General features: G+C 44.8%; 1 protein-coding gene across 2 annotated transcripts in view; it reads right to left on the reverse strand.

Moving 5' to 3' along the window:
• Nucleotides 1-23,087, reverse strand: part of ELK3 (ETS transcription factor ELK3) — a 68,467-nt gene that overhangs the window by 41,346 nt on the left and 4,034 nt on the right. The window lies entirely within an intron of this gene.

Below are 23,087 nucleotides of genomic sequence, written 5' to 3' on the forward strand. Positions count from 1 at the left end.
ATCGGGAGGAACGTGAATGAGCGATTCACGAGCTCCTACTTGCACGATGAGTCCCCATTCCAGCGAGTCCCCTCTTTTTTTTTTTTTTTTAATATTTATTTATTTGACAGAGAGAAACCACAACTAGGCAAAGAAGAAGGCAGAGAGGGAGGAGGAAGCAGGCTCCCTGCGGAGCAGAGAGCCCGATGCGGGACTCGATCCCAGGACCCCGGGATCAGGGCCTGAGCTGAAGGCAGAGGCTTTAACCCACTGAGCCACCCAGGCGCCCCCAGCGAGTCGCCTATTAACACCAGAGTCTGCTCCCAACCAGACTCTTGACTGCTTTGTTGGTCAGTCTCGGAGCCCGTAATGTGCTGTGAATCTGGACCCCATGACAAGTCGGGGCTGAGCTCTATCCGTCAGCGTGACTACTTGCCACGCTGCCCAGGGACGGGTCTCTGTTGGGCTGTTCGGCGTCTTCCCCAGACTTCGAAACTGAGTGCGGTGCCACATGTCTCGGGGCCCAATGGACACAGCTTTATGAACTGAAGGATCACCACCGCCACGTGAAGAGCCCTTCACTTCACCAGACATTTGTCCTGTTACAGATCAAACCCATGGCCACACCCGCTCCGATGGGAAAAGCATTTTTCCCAGCTATGACAGGATTAGAAAATACTCTTTTCCTTTGACTCTGGTGTGGACTTTGTAAGGGCTTTGCCTTCTGTCTAAAATGCTGTTCCCTAGCCTTGGAACCTGGTAAACTCCTGCTTACTGTGATGACCCAGTTGTGAGGGAACTTTCCTGAAGAAATTTTTCCCCTCCCCCACCCAGGTAGTTCCTTATCTTCAGAGATTTGAGGACTTTCATGGCAACGGGTACCGATTCTACTACAAATACGAATGCACTTGTTATATCCACGGTTGTTAAAGTAGTAGGTGACCAGGATTAAGGGGGGCAATTCATCGTGACAAGCACTGAGTGACAACCGCACCTGCTGAGTCACTGTATCGTACACATGAAACGGACACTGCATGCTAACGATCATGGAATGAAAGTAAGATTTTAAAAATAAAAATAAATTCTCTCAACGAAGGGCGGAGAAAACGTTCATTGCATGAGGAAAGAGGTGGTTGGGCTGGTCTCAAAAGCTGTACCTCGGCGGGGGGGGTGAGTTGAGGGGTGCCGGTTTGAGGAAGCCAGGGATGACCAGAGGGTGGAAAATTGGCTTCCAGCTGGAGAAAGTTTCAAAAGCAAGCTGGGGGTGGGGACCGAACCAGAGAGCACTAGGGTCCCCCCCAAGAGAGCAACAAGGAGATGCCAAAGCCAAGGTGTACTGAGCAAGGGGCATGAGTCCAGGACACCTGGTAGCCAGGATACCTTCCTTCCAGGACCCCTTTGGGCCACTGTTGTGTCAATTCCACAACATCTCCCCCGCATCTTCTTAAAGGGGCAGCCTTCAGGTGGACAAGTTACTTTTCTCCCACATGGGGACGGACGTATCACCATCCAACAAGCACTTGCTTCTTTCTTCCTTTTCACATGTTTAGCCAAAAGAACACATTTGTTTTTTTTCTCTAAACAACCACGGGCTTTTCAGTTAAAGGAAAGCAGATTAGGAATGATCTCCAAAACCCCATAAGGCATTTTATTTATGGCTCTTTAAAGGAGATAGTCTTTCCAGAAATGAATCTTCACCACCATGGCCACTCGGTCTGTGAGACACTAAATCATGTCCCTGTTAGATCAAAACCACCCCTGCATCTCAAGAGTCTTGTAAGCACAACTGCCGTGATGTGTGGCAGCTGCCGGCCCAGGTTCCCAATATGACCCGCCCTCCTGATTATTTGTGGATAAGCCACAAGCTTGCTTCTCATCATTGGCACTAAGAATTGCAAACAGGCGTCTCAAATTTTTTGGTATTCTTTTGGCCGAACACTTCAGACAGTAAGCTTTAAAATATCTTGGAAACTTCAAGCAGATGCTCAGAGGAACTGCTCCCAAGGGCAGAAGGCTGCCCGTGGGTCTGGAAGTCTGGAGGGCAGGGGCGGCTGGGCCTCTGGCTCAGGCACCAGGAAGGAAGGCTGTCAGCCACCTGCATGTTAATGGACTCAAACCAGCATGTTCCAGATGGGACAAAAGAAACCTAACTGTGTTTTTTAATGTATTTACACTTACTGCTTCTACCAACCAGGACTCTTAAAGTCTCTGGTGCTGCCTGAAACCCCCATTCATGGGACCCCAACCCCAGGTATGGGGACCATGTTCTCTGGGCATAAGTTAGGAGGATGAAACATTCTCCATCTTTCACCCCTTCTCCTACTGAAGTGACCACACAGCTGTGCATGGGGGGGGGGGGTGCAGTTCTTTCTCCCACCCCACTGAAATTTGGCCTTGACCGTATGACTCCATCTGGCCAATGCAATGTTCACTGGAAGGCATGACCATGCTGATTCTGAGCCAAGGTCTAAGAAGCGCCACATGTTTGCACTTTTCACTCATGCTCCTGTCCCTGCTGTGAGGCTACTGCCCCGAAATGAGACACATGGAGCCAACATGAACTCAACCCAAAGCCTGGAGCCCGGGCCCACGACCCACAGGCTAAGGCAGCATCCCTGAAGCTCACTGCGGGAAACAGAAGTGCCATGGGGCACCAAGGACGCGTGGGGCCGTTTGTAAGGTGGCACCATGGCGGCCAAAGTTGACTATGACAACGTCCAATGTCTCTGCTGTAAAAAATTCTCTCTTCAAAGGAGTGCCGTTATCTTTGCACTGCAGGGTCGCATTCACAATCGTGAGGTTCATCTAGACAAGAAAAAACATGCTGCAGGGGGTGGGGCAGGGCTGGCTGACCAGATCTTACTGGGAGGGCCACCAGCTGGTCAAGGGACCACCATGCATGCTACGGTCAGGGCCTTAGAGAAAGGTAGAAGAAGGAAAGAAAAGAGGGAGATGAAAAAGAGTAGAGGAGCACGTGGTGGGGGTGAGGCCCCACATTAGGGGCCCCCTGGATTTCTGGAGTAGAGGAAATGGGCCAAGGGAAGGCACGGAGCTGTGAACCAGACTTCACAGAGCTACCCCTGCCAAGCGCTTAGGGACCAGCAGGATGGGCCTTGGAACCTTCCCTCCCCCCCCCCCCCGCCCCCCAACCTCTCCCACACTGAGGTGTCACAGTCAGGCGACCTCTGAGGACTGGAGGATTCCTTAGAAGTGTGACTGCCACCACTCTACAGGAGGGGACCTTGGCATCAAGCCACTTTTGCTTAAAGCACAGCGAGCCGGGTGCTGGGGTCCTCCTTCTCGCATTCTCCAGCTCTGCTGGCCATTCCTCTGTCCTCACTGGTCTTCCAGTTTCGATGACTGTAGAGCACACACATCTTTATTGTTGGAAATCCCAGCCACACGCGACTCAGAAACCCGGCCCTGGGAGTTTATAATCACACCTATGAACAGGTTGTCCCCTTCTACCGTGGGCAGAGGTAATTCTGGGATACAGGGGGGCCCCACGTGGCTCCAGGCCCTCCAGCCCTCTGGGCGCTAATCACCCAGGTGATTAAAACATGTTTAAACAAGAGCGTATGTGGGCAACGGGGGACAGAGACTGCCAGCTGACATCCCCGCGATGGTTCTCTCCATTCAAGGGCACTTGCTGTGCTGCTCTTAGTTCCAATCCTAATTTATTTTAATTACGATTAAATACATTTAATCATCATTTACACAGTTGTTTCCACATACAATTACGCTCACAATCTATCGCCTCTGCCTGCCACAAATTCTGCCCCCTCTGGGACACTGGAAAAGATTCTAACACCATCACTGGGAAGCGTGCCCTTCCAACAACGACCAACACTCAACATATTCGCAAGTTCATCTGAATGAGTACTTCTATCACCAGAGAAAAGCTTTAAAATTAATTCTTTTCTTATTCTTTGACACCTAGAATCTTTAATAAAGCACTCGATCTTAAAATGCAGGTACCATAAAGTCCAATTTCTCCGGCTGCCATCCTAAGGGACGTGGGCAATCCAGCCTGCATACTGTAGCTCTTATTAAGCAAAAAGTTCAAAAAAGTGTTGATACTTGAAGTTCACGTTTGATATATTATTATGCAAACGGAAACCTGCTTTAAGTTAAAATATTTCCTCAGCTAACCTCCTGCAGCGGAGTCCCCACCATCCCCTGCTTAAAATATGCAGAACACATGAAAGAAATTGCTACAGATCTTTTAAAAATATTCCCCAAATCAAATTTTTGCTCATTAGAAAATGCTTCTCTTTCCCCTTCCCCTGCCCAGACCTGATTTTGAACATACACGGTTTTGTCTGGTCTCGTCACGCCATTCTTTATGCAAAAATCAAACTCTGCACTTCAATAGTTAGGATATCAGTCCACTTCTGATCTTACGAGAAGAGGTGCCCCCCAGCATCAGACACTTGGCCTTCCTCAGTCTCGCCCCAGCCAGACCCACCTCCAGAACAAACCCACCCGCTGGTTGTCCCAGCTCTCCTCTCCCTTTGTAATGTACAGCCCAGATCTCACCACACACGGAAGTTTCGTTAGATATTTAAAACAGTTTGTCCAATTTGAATAACACACATACTTCCTTTTAAAGGAGCGAGGGGAAAAAATGGGTTCCCCGTGTTGACAGATATTTTCATTAAAACTCTTACTATATTCTCCCTTCAATATAAACAATACTGGATATAAGCTCCTTAAGGTTTATGATTCTTACATAATGATAAAACAAAGTTTACACAGCAGATGCCTCCCGTGTCCCATTCAAATTACTGATTAATTTTACATGTGACAGATGATGTTTTGCTGAAAGATGTCCCACATTCACAGCACGGTTATGGCAGTGATTGAGCCAATGAAGCCCTTTTGAGTAAGATGTGTTTATACCACTATATACCCTATAAAGATTCAATTCTCTCCCTACCTCTTTCAAAAAATACATATATATTTTTTGAGCGTTCACATATGCCAAACACCATCTGGGTATTTGGGAGGGATCAGTAAACAGAAGAGAGGAAGACCTCTGTCCTCAGGCAGCTCACATCCCAGCGGGAGAAGACAGGCCACCAACAACAACAGACACAGGAATATTGACTATAGTGTCGGGAGAACAGCTCTACAGGAAAACACAGCCAGAGCAGGTTAAGGGGGTGGGCACCTGGGCTGGGGAGGGGGGGCCTCGAGCAGCAAGTCATGGAGAACCTTACTAAGAAGCTATGGGTTGAGAAATTCCTTTGTAGAAACAATTCTGGGGGTACCTGTGTGGCTCAGTCAGTTGGGCATTTGCCAGCAGCTCAGGTCATGATCCCAGGGTCCTGAGATCCAGTCGGAGTCCTGCATTAGCAGGCAATCTGCTTCTCCCTCTCCCTCTCCCACTCTGCCTGCTTGTGCTCTCTCACTCTCTCTCTGTCAATAAAGAAAATTTTTTTTTTTTTAATTTTCAAAATGAGTAACATCATTGCTCTCATAGATATAAAAATGAAGACATGGTAAAGATTTTTATTTTACTCACTAATCAAGGAGGGAACTAGGCAGACCTTGTAACAAGTTTAAAAATATCCAAACGACAGAAACATTTGTAGATCAGAAACACGGAAATGAATGCACACCGGGAGCAAACCTGAAGGTGGGAGAGAAATCAACTGAGCACCTAGAGAGAAAGACAGAATAGAATTTGCATATCTATAGACAATAGCTACTTTGCAGTCACTTATCTATAATTAACAGAGTTGTAAATTAGCTTCCCGCAAATCAGAACCACATCGCCCAGAGGGTGTGGTGTTTCACGGAAGCACAATTATTGCCTACAACCTGCAGTGGTGAGGGAGTGAGCCACTTTGTCTGGAAGGTTACGGGAGTGTGGGGCGGGGGGGGGGGGGGGGGGGGGGGTAAGAGCAGACCAGGAGTCAGCCCCTCTGGTTTCCAATTCAAGTACCGGTCCCGTCTGGCTGTGGGACCTTGCCTAAATTCCTTAACCTTTCTGTGCCTCACAATCCTCCTAAGTAGAATGGAGATGGTGATAATAAAAGTATCTTTTTTACAAGGCTGTTGTAAGGATCACTCGAATTACTCATCATGCCCTTGAACTACACCTGCTACCTGGTGTTATTGAAATGTTTACTATTATTTTTTAAGCAACAAGGAAACCTCTTCATAGAGCGTGTTGTGAGGTCATTTGGCTTTCACGTAGCTCAAAGGCGTCATTTAGATACTGTATCACCTTGGTTTTTTTGTTCATTAGGCAATGACCGCAGTGAAGTCACTGGAATCCAAGGAGAATCTTCAGCTCTTTGGGGACCGTTTATATGCTTATATGGTTTTTTAGAGTATCATCAAAAATGAAAGGACAAAAAAATTTTTTTTTAATTCTGAGAAAACTCAGATCCCTGCGCACATATTTGCTGACTCCGGCTTAAGAATCCTTGGTTCCAGACACTTGGCCAGAGGCCTCCCAGCTGCTATGAGCCCATGGGTGTCCACACCTCCCCTGGGGCTAATTCCACCCCACTTCTCATGCTCCTGGAGGGGGCAGGGCAGAGAGTCACACAGATGAAAGCTACTGGGCCAGAAAAAGAGAAGTGTTCTTAAGGGACATCTGTGACAACATGCTTATGGCCGCTGCTCCGAGAGCCCACACAGGTAGTTTCCCCCGGCCCGTCCAGGCAGCAGATGCGGAGAGGAGGGGGCAGAGCTGCCGGCCCTTAGGGCTTGTCTTCTGGTCCCAGAGAGACACCTAAGCAGACTATGCATCACCTTCCACCCCCATTCTGTGCCTTCAACTCTTCTGTTTTTAAAGACTGCAAATAGTATCCTTGATTTATTCTCGAATCCGGACGGAGCCGCACAGAGGATGCAACATACTGGACACAGCAATTACGGTCACCAGCCTGGCTGGCCTCCTCTGCCTCCTTGAGAGCCACCGGACTGCACGGCAATGCCCCAGGTTCAGCCTCTCCACATCCCTCCCTCCAGTCAAGGGCACTAGCCCCCAGTCCCTCCCCCACTCCCCCCCCCCCCCACAAACTTCCTTTTGCCCCTGGGGGTCCAATGAACACCCTGCACAAAAGAAGAGACAGCTGTTCCCTCCCCAGGACAGAGAAAGCCCTGCACTCACCAACAGGGGGAGACCAGTAAAATGCAGCAATCATCCTGATACTAAACCCAGTGCCTCGCACAATAGGCACAAAGGGCTAACACCGGAAGGCCACCCGGCTCCTCCCACATGAAAGCAAGGTACACGTACACACATACACACACACAAGTACACACACATGTACACACACACACTCATGCCACAAATCTTTTCAGCATTTCTCACGGTCTGCCTCACAGAGTTAATCATTCATTCATTCATTCACTCATCTGTATTTTCTAATCCTAAGAGCCTTATCTTTGCCTTTTGTGTACACAACCTGTACTTTTATTAAGCCCTCACCCTCCATCAAGCCCTTTCTCTGTATTATCTCATTTAATTCGAACAACACCTCCAGGAGTTAAATACATTCCCATTTTGTAGATGAGAAAATGGAGGACCAGCCAGGGAAGAGCAGGGGCCCTAGAACCATCTATCCGGTATGTGATCAACACACCAGTGCTAACTGCTGGTCACTGGCCCATGACAGGAGTACAGAAACCAAGAATAAGTGTATGGAGACTTCTACTGCCATTTGGCATTATCATTATAACCCATACGTGATCCATGTGGGTTCATCTTACTGGCACAAACTAGACACTAGTCAGAATCATGAACTGGGACCATACTAACATGTGTGATATTCGAGGTTTTTCAACTGTAACCCAAAAATATACAAAAATCTAGAATTCGCTGATTTCATTAAAAGATCTAAATATAACTATAACTTTATAAGAAAAATTGTGGGAACTGGCAACTAACCAAGGAGTTACTTTAAATGCAATATTTGCTTTTAGATGAATGTTAAAAAAAATTAATATCCCGAGTTTGTGGAAACGGGGTTGCAAGATCTCTTTTCTAGTGCTGTCAACATACCTCTGTGAAACTGGCTTCTCTCCAGTGTAATTGAAAAAAACCCCCAAGAATACTTTAGATACATCATCTCCTGCAAGTAACATTATTGTATCCAACCTAGATTAAATTCCTTAGTGAGCAAGAACCAAACTCTTCATGAAAAGTTCAGTGCTGACAAATATGGTGTGTGTTCAAAGTGTGCTTGTAGGCATTTAATACAGGGACTCTCTAGCTCACTTACAAACTTTTTGTTTGGTTTAAATTACTACATAGCAAAAAGTTTCCAGTATTAATAATGATCTATATTAACTGCCTTTGCATGCACTTTCAATGACTATGCAGTTTTTTGGTAATTTTTCCTCATTACACTTATTCTAATTCTATTTATTGAAATGTCATTTCATGCCCGTAAAGTCTATCATTAAAAATCAGGCTGCTATTTTGGTATCTTTGTTCTTTATTTTTCTTGTATGTTCCAAAATTATCAGTCCACAGTTTGTCAGAAATTTTTAAAAAAGTAGTCTCTTTCCACTGATGGCTTGAGAAGTACTGGTCCCAAATGCTGACTCAGTGAGTATGGACCTTTGTTTTGCTTACTGACCTATCCTCAGTTTAGATCAGTGACAGGTCACCCTAGACACCCAACAAACATTTGTCTCATGAGTGAATGAATAAATAAAACTGCGGTTAGCTCATGACATAGCCTGTGCCCTTACCTGCTCTGTAACACTGCATGGAACATGCATGAGACTCAATTAGGCTCTTTGGAGAAGTCTTTCCAGAGGAGGGAGGGTGGGTAGGTAAAATTTTAAAGGGGTGAGAGGAGAGAGGCAGAAGTCCCCCACAGCAGGCTTGGAAGCATCAGCAAAGGCTAAAGCAAGAATTGGCCTGAGGGGTTGGAAGGAAATGCACCTGCAATTTACCCAGAGGCAACCTCCGCGCCCCCACTTTGAGCCTGAAGAACAGAAGAGCCAGGCGCAGGGGTTCTGTGCTCCCTTCCATTCCACCAAGCCTCCAGCAGCTGACAGAAGACTCGGTTCTATCCACCACTGCCAGCACTGCCTGGGCCCCCTGAACCTGCGCCCTGAGCCCAACTCACAGTGAACCTTATAGTGTAAGTGAATCTCAGAGACCCACTCTTTGCTAGGGGTCCTGGTAATTTTGTATTTCTAATTTGGAGGAGGTGGTTCAAAGACAGTCTCTTCAAAATGCATAAGCTTCAAGCCCCACAAAACCTAGACGTGCCCCTGGGGAACATCTCTTCACAGTGGCTCTTTACTCCCAAGAAGCTGCTTTCCCTCCTCTCGGAAGTGGACTTCTACCTGTCTGCCACAAGGTGGCGCCAGACATCTGGCTGCGAGATGCTGCTGCCCAGACTCTCTATGCAAAGGAGGTGGTTTTTGCTGCCATTCTTAGAAGTCGAAATACCAACTTACTTGTTCTTCTTTCTATTGATGGCAACCTAACACTTCTCTTTGCATGTTCCTGGTTTCATTTTTAAAGTTACACTAAGGTGGGAGTTGAGGGGACAGAATTATTTGATTTTCTAAAGTTTACATATTGTGGGAACTAAAGAAATTGGCCAACGTTAAAACACACACACACACACACAAACCACAATTTTAGTCAGAAATTAGAGGACTCAAGGAGGAAAAAAACTTCTGTGTACGAAGCAAACAAAGCAGGTGCTCCGTAAGTATGTCTTTTCGCTTGCTAAAACTTGAATGGTTTAGAGAAAGGAGGCTGAACGTTAACACTGTTAACGTTACAAATTCTCTTAATTTCCACTCCTCTGTCCAGTGCAGCACCTACTAAGAGTTTGTATAACATTATATTATCAATGTCCAAGAGAAAAGGCAGAAACCGTTTCATTATATAAAACAAAGCTTAGGTACCTAAGTCAAGGAATTGGAAAACAATTTGTATTATTTGAGATAGGCAGTAACTCAGCACAGAGTACCTTTAAAGCATTAAGTAAGTAAAGACAGCATTTGTAACTATGCAGCCCACACTTGAAGTCTTTTTTACTATTTTTATGAGGTGGAATAAAGATTATATTTTTTAAAAGATTTTATTTATTTATTTGACAGAGAGTGAGAGAGAAAGTGCACAAGCCTGGGAAATAGCAGAGGGAGAGGGAGAAGCGGGCTCACCGCAGGGCTCCATCCCAGGACCCCCAGATCGTGACCTAAGTCAAAGGCATATGCTTACCTGACTGAGCCACCCAAGTGCCCCCTACTTAAATTACTTAAATTTATTTTCAAAAGACATTTTCATTATCATCAACCACTACATGTTAAAAAAAAAAAAAAAAAGCCAATCTGTGAGGCCAAGTTCAAGTCCCTTAAAGCTCTTTTTACTTACTAACAAATGTTTGTATTCTCATTCATTCTGTAAATAGCTACAGATCGTCCATGTTTAAAGGGCAGGATAAACAGAGAGAAGGAAATTAGCCATTGCTCGGTCTACTTATTTACCGTTTATAATCAGTTAGCAATGTTCTGCAAGTACGGTTTTACAAATAACTCTTCCCTCTGAGGAAAGACTGTCTGGGGGCAGCAGGGGAGACACTGTAAAAAAGACCCATGAAACGTGTCTGCGGATACATTAGAAACAACTCCATTGGTTCATCGGTGACTTCTCTATGGGCAAATTTCCTTTGGAAAAGTAAATGGTGGCTACATTAACTCTGGCTGGGAAAGCGTGTTTGAGCCATTCTACTTCCTCCCACAACTGTATGTTCATGCCATTTCCCACCCCACTACTAGACAACCCTGCCCTGTCTCACCCCCTCTCCCCACTTTCAGATAGACTTGCATTGAGATGGAAAAGGGCCTATTTTCCCTCTAGGCTGCCTCACCTGGGCACCTCTGTGTTCCCTAACTTGGCAACATCCCCAAATTTCCTAATGTTCTTGGTACCGAGTTTGTCCTTTCTGGGCTTGAAGAAGAAACTGTAATCAATCCAGAAGGTTCATAAATAATTGACTGCCTACAAAGCACAGACCTATTTCTCTGTACCTCCAAGAGGCAAGTCCATTTCAATGAGAGGATGTATGGGGAAAAGCTCAGCACAGTGCCCTGTCCGCTGTGAGCCTACAGCAAGGCCTACTGTTGTTTTCATCTGTGCCTTCTACAGAGTCCTCCACAAGGCTCCCACCAGTGGAGCTTCTTAGGGTTAGCCATCCTTACACCAGCGTCACCCAGCAATTCCAACATGGCACCGGCAGACAACAGGCATTCTATAAAAAGGTATGCAGTGATGATTCTACTTTTGAGGTATCTAGAGCAGTTAAACTCTTAGAAAGGAGAATGGTAGTTGAGGGGGTAGAGGGAGGCCTGGCGGAAGGAAAAAAGGGAGCTGTTTAATGGGACTGGAGTTTCAGTTACTTATGAAAGATAAAAAACAATGTTCTAGAGGTCTCCTGTAAAACACTGTGCGTAGAGTTAACACGACTACACTGTATACTCAAAAATGGTTAAGAAATAAAGTTTGTGTTATATTTTAAAAAAAAGGTATGCAGTGAATCTAAGTTTCTTTGAACCTCAATTTCTTTACTCTTAAGGTGGGGACTATAACATGTGACTTCAGAGACTTCTAGAATATGCTAGTAGCCCACACATAGAATAATTTTATTATTCTCTTTATCTCCGGGGAAAGATGGACTTGTCCACTTCTCCAGTGTCTTCTGACTGCAGGAGCCCTGCCTCTCCCCACATGGCTCATCAGGTAGACACACACACACACACACACAGAGTGTGCTCTGCAGTCTTAACCATACACATCACCATTTAATCTCTTCTTTGAAAACATCACACACACTTTTATTGGGCAGTTAAAGGAACACAAGCCTGCTAGATCAAAGCAGCCAACTGGTCACCCAGCCTTCCCAAAATGAGGCTGTAGTTCATTATAGCCACTCGGTTAACCACATCCACCTCCCTCATTTATCAACATGCCCAGGAAGCAGATTTAGAAATCCCGGGCACTGCGGGGGAAAATCTTCTCAGGTAACCCACTGTATTTAAAGAGCATCTTGAAAGAGGAGTAGGACTATAAAACTCAGAGGTTCCAACAACCTGGGCCCGTCCCCGGGTCCCCCTCCACAGAGTCTCGCAGGGAACCACAGGCTTTACTGACAATGTCTTTTCTTGAAACAGACAGACATTTTTGGACTAAAACCCAAGCATTCACTTTCTTTGCCATTGTTTTTGTTGCCCGTGTTCTGTGTGCCTATCTTAATTCTGGCCCGAAGCACGTCCCCCTTCAGTTCTCATACTTGCTAACATTCAGCTTCCTCTTCTGCAGGTTGCAGGCAGGAAACTGGAAAATGGGCCACAGGAAACCTGGCCTCCTACATCTGTCCCACTTTGTAATTGCAGCTCTGGTTTCATTTTGCTTTGTGTGTCAGCTTGGTTTTAACCCTCAACACGACAGTCGAACTCTGCTTTCTGGAAGAACGCTGCCATTCTTCTTGCCCAAGAAAACTCACTGAGACTTCTGTTTCCTCCCCAGAGTAATTAACCCTATGAATTCAATAGGGGAAAAAATACAAAGCAAATTCTCCTTCAACGGTAGCCATTTGGATCAAAAGCATATGGAGCTAGAAAAATGATTCAGTGGAACATCAAGACTATTTTATAGTACCCTCCACAGAAGTTATTTTAGATCAATTGGATTAGCAGTGGCCCGAGGATCCCTGACAAAGTTTATCTTGTGAGCTTTTGATAAACAACATATGAAAAGAAGCTATACTCACACCTCGTTATAATCTCTTTCGTTATGACGCTCTTTCCAACTGTGTTTCTTAACAATTATCACCGTTAGGTTGAACTATATGACACTGTTTTTATGGGCCCAAAACAGCCAAACACCCACAATCTCAGAGAGTCAACTTAAAGCGTATTATCACATGCAGAGTCTAGACACACACACTCTCTCTCTCTCTCTCTCTCTCTCACACACACACACACACACACACACACACACACACACACACACACACACACATATCCCCAGGACAGTATCTTCTTCCAGTTTTCAGTCCATGGACTGTTTTGAGAATCTGAAATTCTCTAGAGGTGGGGGAGGTAAACTCATACAAAATACATATAATTTCAACAGGATTTGTAAAACACTAAATTTATAAATCTCAAATTAAGAGCTCTATTCTAAAGGAAATGTTAGGCATGTCCTCCCTGACTAGCCGTACGGAGATTCCATGGAATTCTCAAGAAAAGGGGTAATATCGGCCCCCCAAATCTGTTACTTCTTCAAGCAGGAGATTTTTTAACACAAACACTTGATGAGCATCTCTTATGTACCAGCATTGCGCTCAATGCTTCACACACACCTAAATCTAACACTCCACAGGGAAGTCATGACTTCAAGAGGTAGAATAAGATGCTCATGGCCACAGGAGTCAGACAGACAGACAGACACTCCTGTCCAGGGTCATCTGGCTCCAACGACCAGGTCCTTGATCACCACACAGAGCTCCTCCAGCAGCGGCTTCATTTCCCACATGCACACCTCACTGCTGCTAAGAGAGAAGCCTCGTTTTACCTCAGTGGGAGATGGAACTTTCCCACTACGAATCAGATCAGGGAATTTCCTTGTTTATTTCTTGCTTTGCCTCATCTGTGACTCCAGGAATCCCAACTGGCTCTGTTTTAAGAAAGAAACTGTGAACCCATGCCACCATCATTTTTTTAAATCAATCTCCCTTTTCAAGAAGATCTGTCTGTTGGTTTAGACACGCTCCAGGTTCATCCCTCACTAAATAATCGAGGCTAGCTCTTGATCATGAAGACTAGACATAAGAAGTGGTCCCTTCTGGGGCGCCTGGGTGGCTCAGTGGGTTAAAGTCTCTGCCTTAGGCTCAGGGTCCTGGGATCGAGCCCCACATCAGGCTCTCTGCTCAGGAGGGAGCCTGCTTCCCTTCCTCTCTCTGCCTGCCTCTCTGCCTGCTTGTGATCCTGCTTGTGATCTCTGTCTGTCAAATAAAAAAAAAAAAGAAGTGGTCCCTTCTGTCACTTAGCCCCCCTTCAGCAGGAGAGACCATCCTGCTCAGAGTGGGCACACAGAGCAGAATGAGAGGATGGAAGGCAAGAAAAGAAAGGCGAGGGATCTAGCCTGGCTCCAGAGACACAGTCCCAAACCTGCATGCATTTCTCCTAACCATAGAAGGAATCACGGGCAACACTTCACCTGCGAATAGGGACACACTGGGAACCCCACTAAAACCACGTGACAGTACCTAGCACAGCACCTGGCACCCCGCAGGAACTCAGAACTGTTCCTTTAAAAACAGACACCTCCGGGGAAGCCCTGTTTCAGGTTCTAAGGAAGCAATGTTTGGGATTTTTGTGGAGGGCCATGACAAGCACATGAAACCAAAATGCTGCCTTGCATACAGTACAACTTACTTAAAATCTGGCTAACAGTCCTTACATGTGCGCTTCCATTAAATGAGCTCCCTAAGTTCCAGTGAGTATGTTTTTCTCCCTCCCATACTCCCTTGATTTTTCTATCTCACAGGACTTGGAATGAAAAAACTTTTACCTAAACTTCTATACTATTTATATTTTAAAAACCTGATCCTATGCGTAAGGGGAAAATCTGGACATCAGGACATAAATTCCATCGCAGCCGTGGCCCTAAAGAGTTGCATGATCTTGGGCAGGGAGGTCGACTTCTCCCTGTTGCAACTTCTTTATCCATAAAGCAGGGATTAGGCGAACCCTGTCCCCTTCCGCACACGAGCGCCCTCAGACGGAAAGACTCCGTATGATTACTTGGAAAATAAAAATCCAAGTTACCCTTTTGGTCAGTGCCCCGCACAAATACTCTTTAAAACGGAATGGAATGATGCCTTTAGCTTCCAAATCAAACCTTCACAGAGAGATTTTTTTTAAATCTATGGTTGTCTTAACATCAGGAAATGTTTGTTTGCTCACTTTGTTATGATAGTTTTATGAAAATCAAAAATAAAGGAAATCTTACAAACTGCCTCCACTAGAACGAAACCCTAATCTTTCAGATAAACCTGAAAGCTCTTCTCCGCTAAATAATAAGTTGGCGAAAGCCAAAAAGTCTATCCGCGGCATAGTAAGAAAACTTGTGCATGATACAGAATGATGGTGGATTTTCCACATCCAGAAACTCCAACATTTCCTGTCAGAGCATCCTCCAGACCCTTCCATTGTGTTGAAACTGTAAAATCTTTCTAAATCAGGACTTCCTCCTATTATGCTTCAGAGGCGTCTTTCTGGGAAGGGTAGATCCAAGGCAAAAGGTAGGAATTCCCGCAGCACCACCCAGTGGAAACGTTAGAAAAAAAAAAAAAAATGCAAGATAAAATGGGTTTCGTCAAAGAAAATCCGCATCTTCGCTCTTTCTAATTAAAAATCTGGACACTGCGCTTCGCCATCCGTGGTAACAGCCGCACGTTCCGCTTCATCCCGGTGCCCTTCTTCCTCGGGCCAGTCCCCCAAATGCTACCCACCCAGCCACCCACAGCCTCACCGACATCATCCCCCTGTCTCTGTCACACACGCGCACACACACTGGGGCGGACGCCAGGGTGGGGGAGGAAGGAGGCCTGGGCAGGGTCAGGTGTGGGCTGCGACACCATCTCTTCCTCTCTGAAGGATTCCCAAGGGACCCCGGCGACCGGGAAATGTGCACAGCTGTGCTCAGCCTCCCGGCCCCGCTGCAGCTTTGGGCACTTCCTGTCAGAAAGGTAACCATCTGTGCACCTTCCCTGGCTGCCCCCCTTCCTCCCTGCCCCCCAGTCTGGGCCGCCTCCAACACCTGCACCACAACCCTACCTCTCCAGTACCACCCGGGAAAGATCAGAGCCTTTCCTCCTGGCCCAGATGTCCGGGTCCTCCAAATCTCTCTCCGGTGTGACCACGTCCTACCAAAGCCACCCCGGGTCCCCCAGGCTGCCCATGCGTGGCTCACTCTCTCTGCCTCATTTACTGGCATTAGAACACGTCTCTCCTCACCAGTGGCTGCTTCTCATGCATGCAGGACACACCAGGCTACTAATCTTAGGAGCCCTTGACCTTCTCCCTCCAGCTTTCCTTCATGGCCCTGAGACGGAGAGAAGTCATGGTCTTCCCAGAGAGACGTCTCTGGTCTCTTCTATAGAACTTCCAATAATAAAAGTAAACTTCCAATAATAAAGCCTCATTGCTTCCATCATTTCTGGATGGTTAAGTCCCCAAAGAAAACTGGCCCCAACATCGGCACTCCTGGCGTTAGCTTTCCCTCTTGAGGTAAATCTACAGAAAACACTTTAGAGTCTTTTTAAAAGAATACAAGAGAGAAGGACACTCGTGAGCTGACCCTAATGTTCTTCAGGAGTATATGAGCAGTGTTAAAACTTTATAATACAGCATTTCTGAGCGGATCATTTACAAATGGCTCATAATACTAAAATTTAACAGGTCAAAATGTGGTGGCTCCTGGAAAGGTCCAGTTTCCGCTGACTTATACGGACACGAGCTCGTGTTTGGGTCCCGCTCTACCCAGTCCTGCCGCCTCGCACGGATGGCTAGCTAAGCAAGGAAATGGACTCCTCTGGGCTTCTAGACGCTTCTAGGGGCTTCTACGTTCTGTGGGCACTTCAGCCCACGCGCCTTCCTTCCTTCCTTCCGTGCTCTTCTCAGCAAAACTCTGTCACAGTTTAGGAAATGCAAATGCGAGGCATCAACATTTTTACATAATCTGGTATGATAATTGACTCACTTTCCAAGGGAACTATAAAAAAAACAGAGACGCTGCTGTCTTCCAAATGTCATCACCTGCTCATGTGGTGGACACCTGTGGGGGATTTTAGCTGCATCTCCAGTCGTGAAGGTTGACCAGCCCTTTTATGGTTTTATTGTTTCTCTCACATTTTTGAGCCTCATGGTACCCAATGCAGGGGTTCTACTAAACGTCAACAACTTCTCGCAGAGTTCTTTTTAACATGAGGCCAAAATACAATGCATAAGGGTAACGTGGCACACAAAGGCATCTCATTTTCCACAGAATGTCTACTGAAAAATCGAGCCTGACTTGTGGACCCACTACAGTAAGGGGAGCACATTTTAAAATATCTGGGTGTTCATGCTAAGTATTGTTATTTCTAAGAATTAGAATTGCAAAAATAGAAAATAACTTCAAAACCTTCCCAATGTCTTGTATTTCAAACCTATTTACTAGTCCCCCCCCCCCCCCCATGCACTGGGCAAGTGAACCAAAGAACATGAACAGAGTCATAAGTGGGAGACCGATGGTTTCTTCATTGTGTCTGGCTAGCATGGACACCCACATCCTTCGAGAAGCCTACAACGGCATCTGACGGAAAAGACTGGCTGTTGGTGCATCAGCGTCAAACAGTCAATATGTACCCCAGAGCGTCCTCATGGCCCTCACTTCCCATTCGGGAATCTGCCATCCACTAACGTGGCTCGGCCCTTTCCTAAAATGCCACATACAACATGATACTCTCCTCTTCCAATAACAGTTCCACAACATTATATTAACTGTAAAAAAAAATAAATAACAGCTGGATCCTGCTTTAGAGATCTTGTCCCCCTTGCTAAAGAAAGTCACCCTTTTTACATTTTCATTATCTAGAGCACGTATGATCTTCTATGTCAAGGTCTTAAAGACAAATTAGGTCTTAATATTTAGGTTAAGAGGGAGAAAAAAAAAAAGCAAAGGATGTGGCAAAGGCTGGCAGAGGACGCTGTTACTGTGGTTCAGCTCTGATTTAAATCAAAGCAGGCCAAGAGCTCTTGTCTAAGAGCAGGAACTCTGAGCTTTGGAGAACCCCAGTGTCCCCAGGACGTTTGTTGGATTCCAGGCCTCTTCCACGAGCATATATATTTGTAATAAAAGTAATTCACTTTAAGAATTTTTAGCACTCTTCGAAGCTACTCAGTTTATCCAAGTATCATAAATGCAGAACTGAGAATCAGCACGACGGCATCCAAAGCAGTCAATTAAGCAGAGGTCATAGGAACATCGAGGGGCTGACTGAGTGACGTTTTGGCCTCGAATATCAAAGACGGGTTTGGCCCATCAACAGGCATTCCTGCCCTCCACTAGGGCCTCGGCATGGATATGACAACAGGTCTCTGCCTGGGGTTTAATCAGTTCCAGTCCTGAGCTCAGAAAGTCACTTGGAGAATCTGGAGATGTTTGTTCTAAAATACTTTTTAAAAAGAAAAAATGAAATAAAAATAAATATTAATGTTCTACCACCCAACACCTTCTGGTCTATGTGATCGGTTTCTAGGTCTTGGAAAACAGGCAGAGACATTAGCAGAAATAACATCTCTACCAACGCTCATGGATTCTAGATTCCAGAAGATTTCAAAATGCAAAACCATACAAGAACATAGAGGTCCGGTGTCCAGACATGCTCTTGCAAATAATACTAAAAGGTTTGCTCCCTTCTTGTATGTTCTTAATGGGACTTGCTGAAATTAGGAATCTCTACTTTCTTCTCTCTTATAAATTGTATTTTTTAAAAATCCAAGTTTTCTGAGTTCTCACAGTGAAATAGTGGTTCTTTTGGGCGAGAAGTTTGGCAAATGTTCCCTTATGCTCCCATCCTTTCTCTTAGGACTTGAATCCTCTGTGAGAACAGCAGCTCTGGATGTAGGAGGAACAAAAGGGAGACCATACTGTCCCACTCTCTTCCACTCGGGCATTTCTCTTATCGCCTACGATGCAGAGACACACACATACATATACATACACACACACTCTCCTGTCAATGCTTATCTTCTTCACTTTCAAAGGAACTCCAACCACCATGGCTTTTGTATCTTGGCCTCTAAAGGAAAACTGTCCAAAATCCAATAAGGAGGGAGTGGGGAGAGAACGTTTCCAGCTCACTCTTCCAGCTCTTCTTTACTGTGTTAGGAAACTGTCTGACCATATACCCCTTTTCTCACGTAATCGAGCATTCTGATCTTTCTGGGCCTTAGGATCATTATTCTGAGGATGATGAGAACTTACAGATGCAGACAGTGTAAGAGAATCCTTGCTGTTTAATTCTTACAGAGAATTCCTGAGCACATCCTGGAATAAATTCTGGAGCTTGTTTTGCTGTTGGGTTTTTATCTCTCTCTCCTGACAGTGAAATGTAGGGAGAGAAATCTGCTTAATCATACATTCTGGTAAGTCAAGGTCTGACTATCAACCAACTCCTCTTTGGCAAAACCCAGCTGAAAGGCACAGCCAACTCAGCCCTCCTTCACCAAAAACAGTGGAGGTATTAGTCATTCATCCTTTCAAAGACACAGAGTCTTTCGTTATTCTCGAAATCAATCAGAAATCAATCAGGAACATCATTAATTACAAGAAGTTACAGACAAATGCTACATACAGGTTTTAGTATAAGCGAGGAAGGATTTTTTAACTGCAAATATTATGGAACGCAGCCCAAAGGAATGACCAAAACTTGGTCAGTCGACACCTTGATGAAAGACCAATGATCGTTGCTATAGAATGATGGGTTCTCACACGGAAAAAATTTTACATCAAGATCCTTTCAAGCTGCCCTGACCTACGAATTATTTAACTGTTAACCAACCAGCCATTCCCAGTACAACACTGGTAGCAACAACAAGGCTGACGTTTGTCCTCTCAGATATCAACAAACTTGTTTCTGTTCATCTACGGTTCTAGCAAGTCTGGACAAAACTCTGGAAAATGACATCTCCTCTGTACAGGCTCTTCCTGGCTGTCTTTATGATTTCACCAAGAGATAGGCCTCTTATTAATCCAAGTAATTCCTGTCTAGCAAAACGTTGGATTTATGCATGGCAATAAAGACCTTTATCAAGTCCAACGGCAAGCTTTCCCCCTTCGGATGGTTTATAATTCAATGAATGCCAAGTGCTGGACAACGTGCTGGGATAATTACGAGGATGAGAAAAACAGAGCAGGCTCAGAGGGAGGTTCCAGACTGAGGGCCGAGACAGACGTGAAACACATCATGACGCATCGGTGGGCAGGTACCTCCCTCGCTCTCCACGTCTAAAGGATTCAAGGGTTTGGCAGAGGCTCTGGATAACAAGGGAGGCCGGGCTATCAACCCTCTCTCGTTTCTGAGTTTGGGATAATGAGGGACACCAGCCCTATCTCCAGAAATCGAGATCGCAAAGGGTTTAGTACCTGTGTTTGGAAAGTGAGAATCTAGAGAGGGAGAATTTGGAGAGGGTACTGAGGAAAGCTGTTAGTAACTACCGCAAGGGCTCTCCGAAGGCCGGGCAGATGGCTGGATGACCGTGGAAGTGCCAGCCTGGGAGCCCGGCAAAAGCTGAGTCTTGGAGGATGGCCACAAAGTAGCAAAGTAGAGAGAGTGGAATAGATGGGAGTGGGGTGGGGGCAGGGAGGGGAATTCCCAGGAGAAAGAACAGCCTCTGGAAAGGCCCAGTAGCCAAAGGGCACAGGACGCCTGTGAGGAATGGACAAAAAGCCAGGGTGACTGGCTTATTGCCTACATGAAGGATTCTGGTCTCTACCCTGGCCAAAGCCACTGGGAGATTTGAGGGGGAGGTATGGCACGGTCAGACCTGTGTTTTCAGGACCACTCTAGCCTGTGGGGAGACAAGGGACTAAGGACGGCCAGAGGGAATGAGGGTCCCTTCAGACACAAGAGTGGAGGAAGGAGAGCCTTTTCAAAGACTACAGGAAAGAAGAAGCAGGGACTGAACCGGGTGATCACAATCTTATCTTGGCCTACTCAGCATCCAGTCCAGACAAGAGTCACTGGTGTTCCCAAGAATGAGGTGACCGGGCCATTAGAAATGAGTGATGCTTGTCGCAAACCTTACAAAAAAGAGGAAATGCAGCACAGCAGCCAACAGCAACCTTCCCTCAAGGGCTCCTTATTCTACAAGGGGCCAGAATGGGATCGAAGGGGAAATTTATGGGGAACCCTTTTTCCCACCACAAAATACTTCACCTAAATCGCTGTGTATGCCTGGAAGTTGGCTGGCTGGGGAGGAGAGCAAAAATTAACATCACGTTTTCACAACTCTTGGAATTCAAGTTCCTTACTCCACAAAAGCAGACAAAAGAACTTGACTTGGAAGGGATTATCCCAACCTCTACACTTCAATCACTTCACCATCCAGGGAGATTCAGAGACAGCCCCTCAACACAACTGGTTTTAAGGGAATCTGCTCGTTCCTGTAGCACACACATTACTTTCGGTTAACTCATGCGGTATTAAATAATGTAGAAGGGATTTTTCCTCCTATGGTATTGCTGAGGAAATCCCCACATTCTAATGATTTGCTTTCAATCAAGCAGATTAAATAAAAATACTGCAGTATTTTATCAAAGTGTTCTGAGGTTTAATAACCTACATGGTAGACTCGTGAAATCACCATAATAAAAAGAAATAGCTAGGGAATGTTTCAGGTGATGGAAATATTCTCTATTTGGAGGTAAGGGGTGGGGATTCCATGGGTATCTACAAAAACATCAAGGATCTGTCCATTTCCATGTATAAAATTATACCTCAATTTTTTTTTTTAAAGACATCAGGGTCTCAGATTCCTTGTTCTATTTCTTTGAGTAAAGGATTCCTGACCTCAGTCTAAAAGAAGGCATTAGATAAGTGTGTTTTATACCTACCCCATTATTTCCATATTTACACATGGAAAATTAGGAATTATTCTTAGATATGGTAGCTTAGAAATATTTATGATACCATGTACTTTAGAGCCTCTTTCTAGAGCAGGTGAGTAAATTAATTTTAGTCCAACTTAAATTAGAATATATTAGTAAAACCATCATCTTAATTTCTTTAAAAATATAAAAATAAGTCTCAAAGATAAATTATAAAATATTCCCATTTAATTCTTAGAATAATTTAATAACTGCTTTCCAGGAAATGCAAATTAAAACACATAATCGATGAGTTAATAATTCCTAGTGGCAATTCAAACCAAATTACAGTTTATTGAAATGACCAATTCAAGGTTTATTTTTAAACTGCTGACACATACGTTAAGTTTCCAGTAATAGATGAAAGGCCATTTTTCTTTGGTTATAGGTAGGAGTCAAATTTCTGCAATTACTTAAAAGACCGTTTTTGAAGGCCTTTAGGATTCATTAACAGAAGGTTTTCACACACACACACACACACACACACACACACACACAATTCCATTTACTGGGGCTGCACTTTAAGTGGCAAAACCAGAGTTTTGTGCCACAAAAACCATCGTCTCTCTGCCACAGTTTCAACCAAAAAGTTGGATGATCTTAATTCAAACTGGCCATGGGCAATAGTCATCCTGAGCTGAAAAGCCACTGAAAACCTCAGTTTCAAAGTTTGGAAACTCTCTGGATATAAAATGAAACAGTAATAACTCAGAATTGTCACAATGTACAAGAGGCACCTTCCTCCCACCTTATAGTTAAAGTTCAAGGTACGTTTTCGGTTTAACCTAGCTTCTCTTTCTCATCATCTAACATTCTATTTTGATGTGTAGAGCCCTGGACTTCCTGTTACTACATCTTGATATTCTGCTGCAAATCATGACTCATTCTTAAATCATACAGAAACTCATCAAAATCCCAAATTTCACAGCACATATGAATTCAGTCTTCTAAGAGGTCAGCATTCTTAGAACATTACTTGGAGCCACAGAGACAAAAACACTGAACAAGTCCATGTAAAAAAGTATGTCAATCCACTGTTGAGACAACACATTTATTAGATTAATAAGTGTATGTTCTATGTGCAGTACTTTTGGTCTTGGTACCAGTTATGAAAATGTATAAAATCGTATGTTAAGTAAAAATAAGTTACAAAACAAAGTACAGTGTGACTCCAATGAAAAGTTTTATGTGTGCATATGTGTATTTGTGTGTGTACACACACACGTTGTAGGAGACTGAAAAAATATACCAAAATGTTAACAGTGGGATTATGGGAGTTGTTTATATTTTTCTTCGTGGTTTTCTGAATCTTCCTAACATAATTCACATTAATATTTTTTCAAAACAGAAAAAAACCTACCTAACCTTTAGAAATATTACCATGCTAGTGCAATCTCAAATATGTTATAAGTCAACA

The sequence above is a fragment of the Meles meles genome, chromosome 7 (assembly GCF_922984935.1).
Source record: "Meles meles chromosome 7, mMelMel3.1 paternal haplotype, whole genome shotgun sequence".
NCBI classification, from domain to species: domain Eukaryota; kingdom Metazoa; phylum Chordata; class Mammalia; order Carnivora; family Mustelidae; genus Meles; species Meles meles.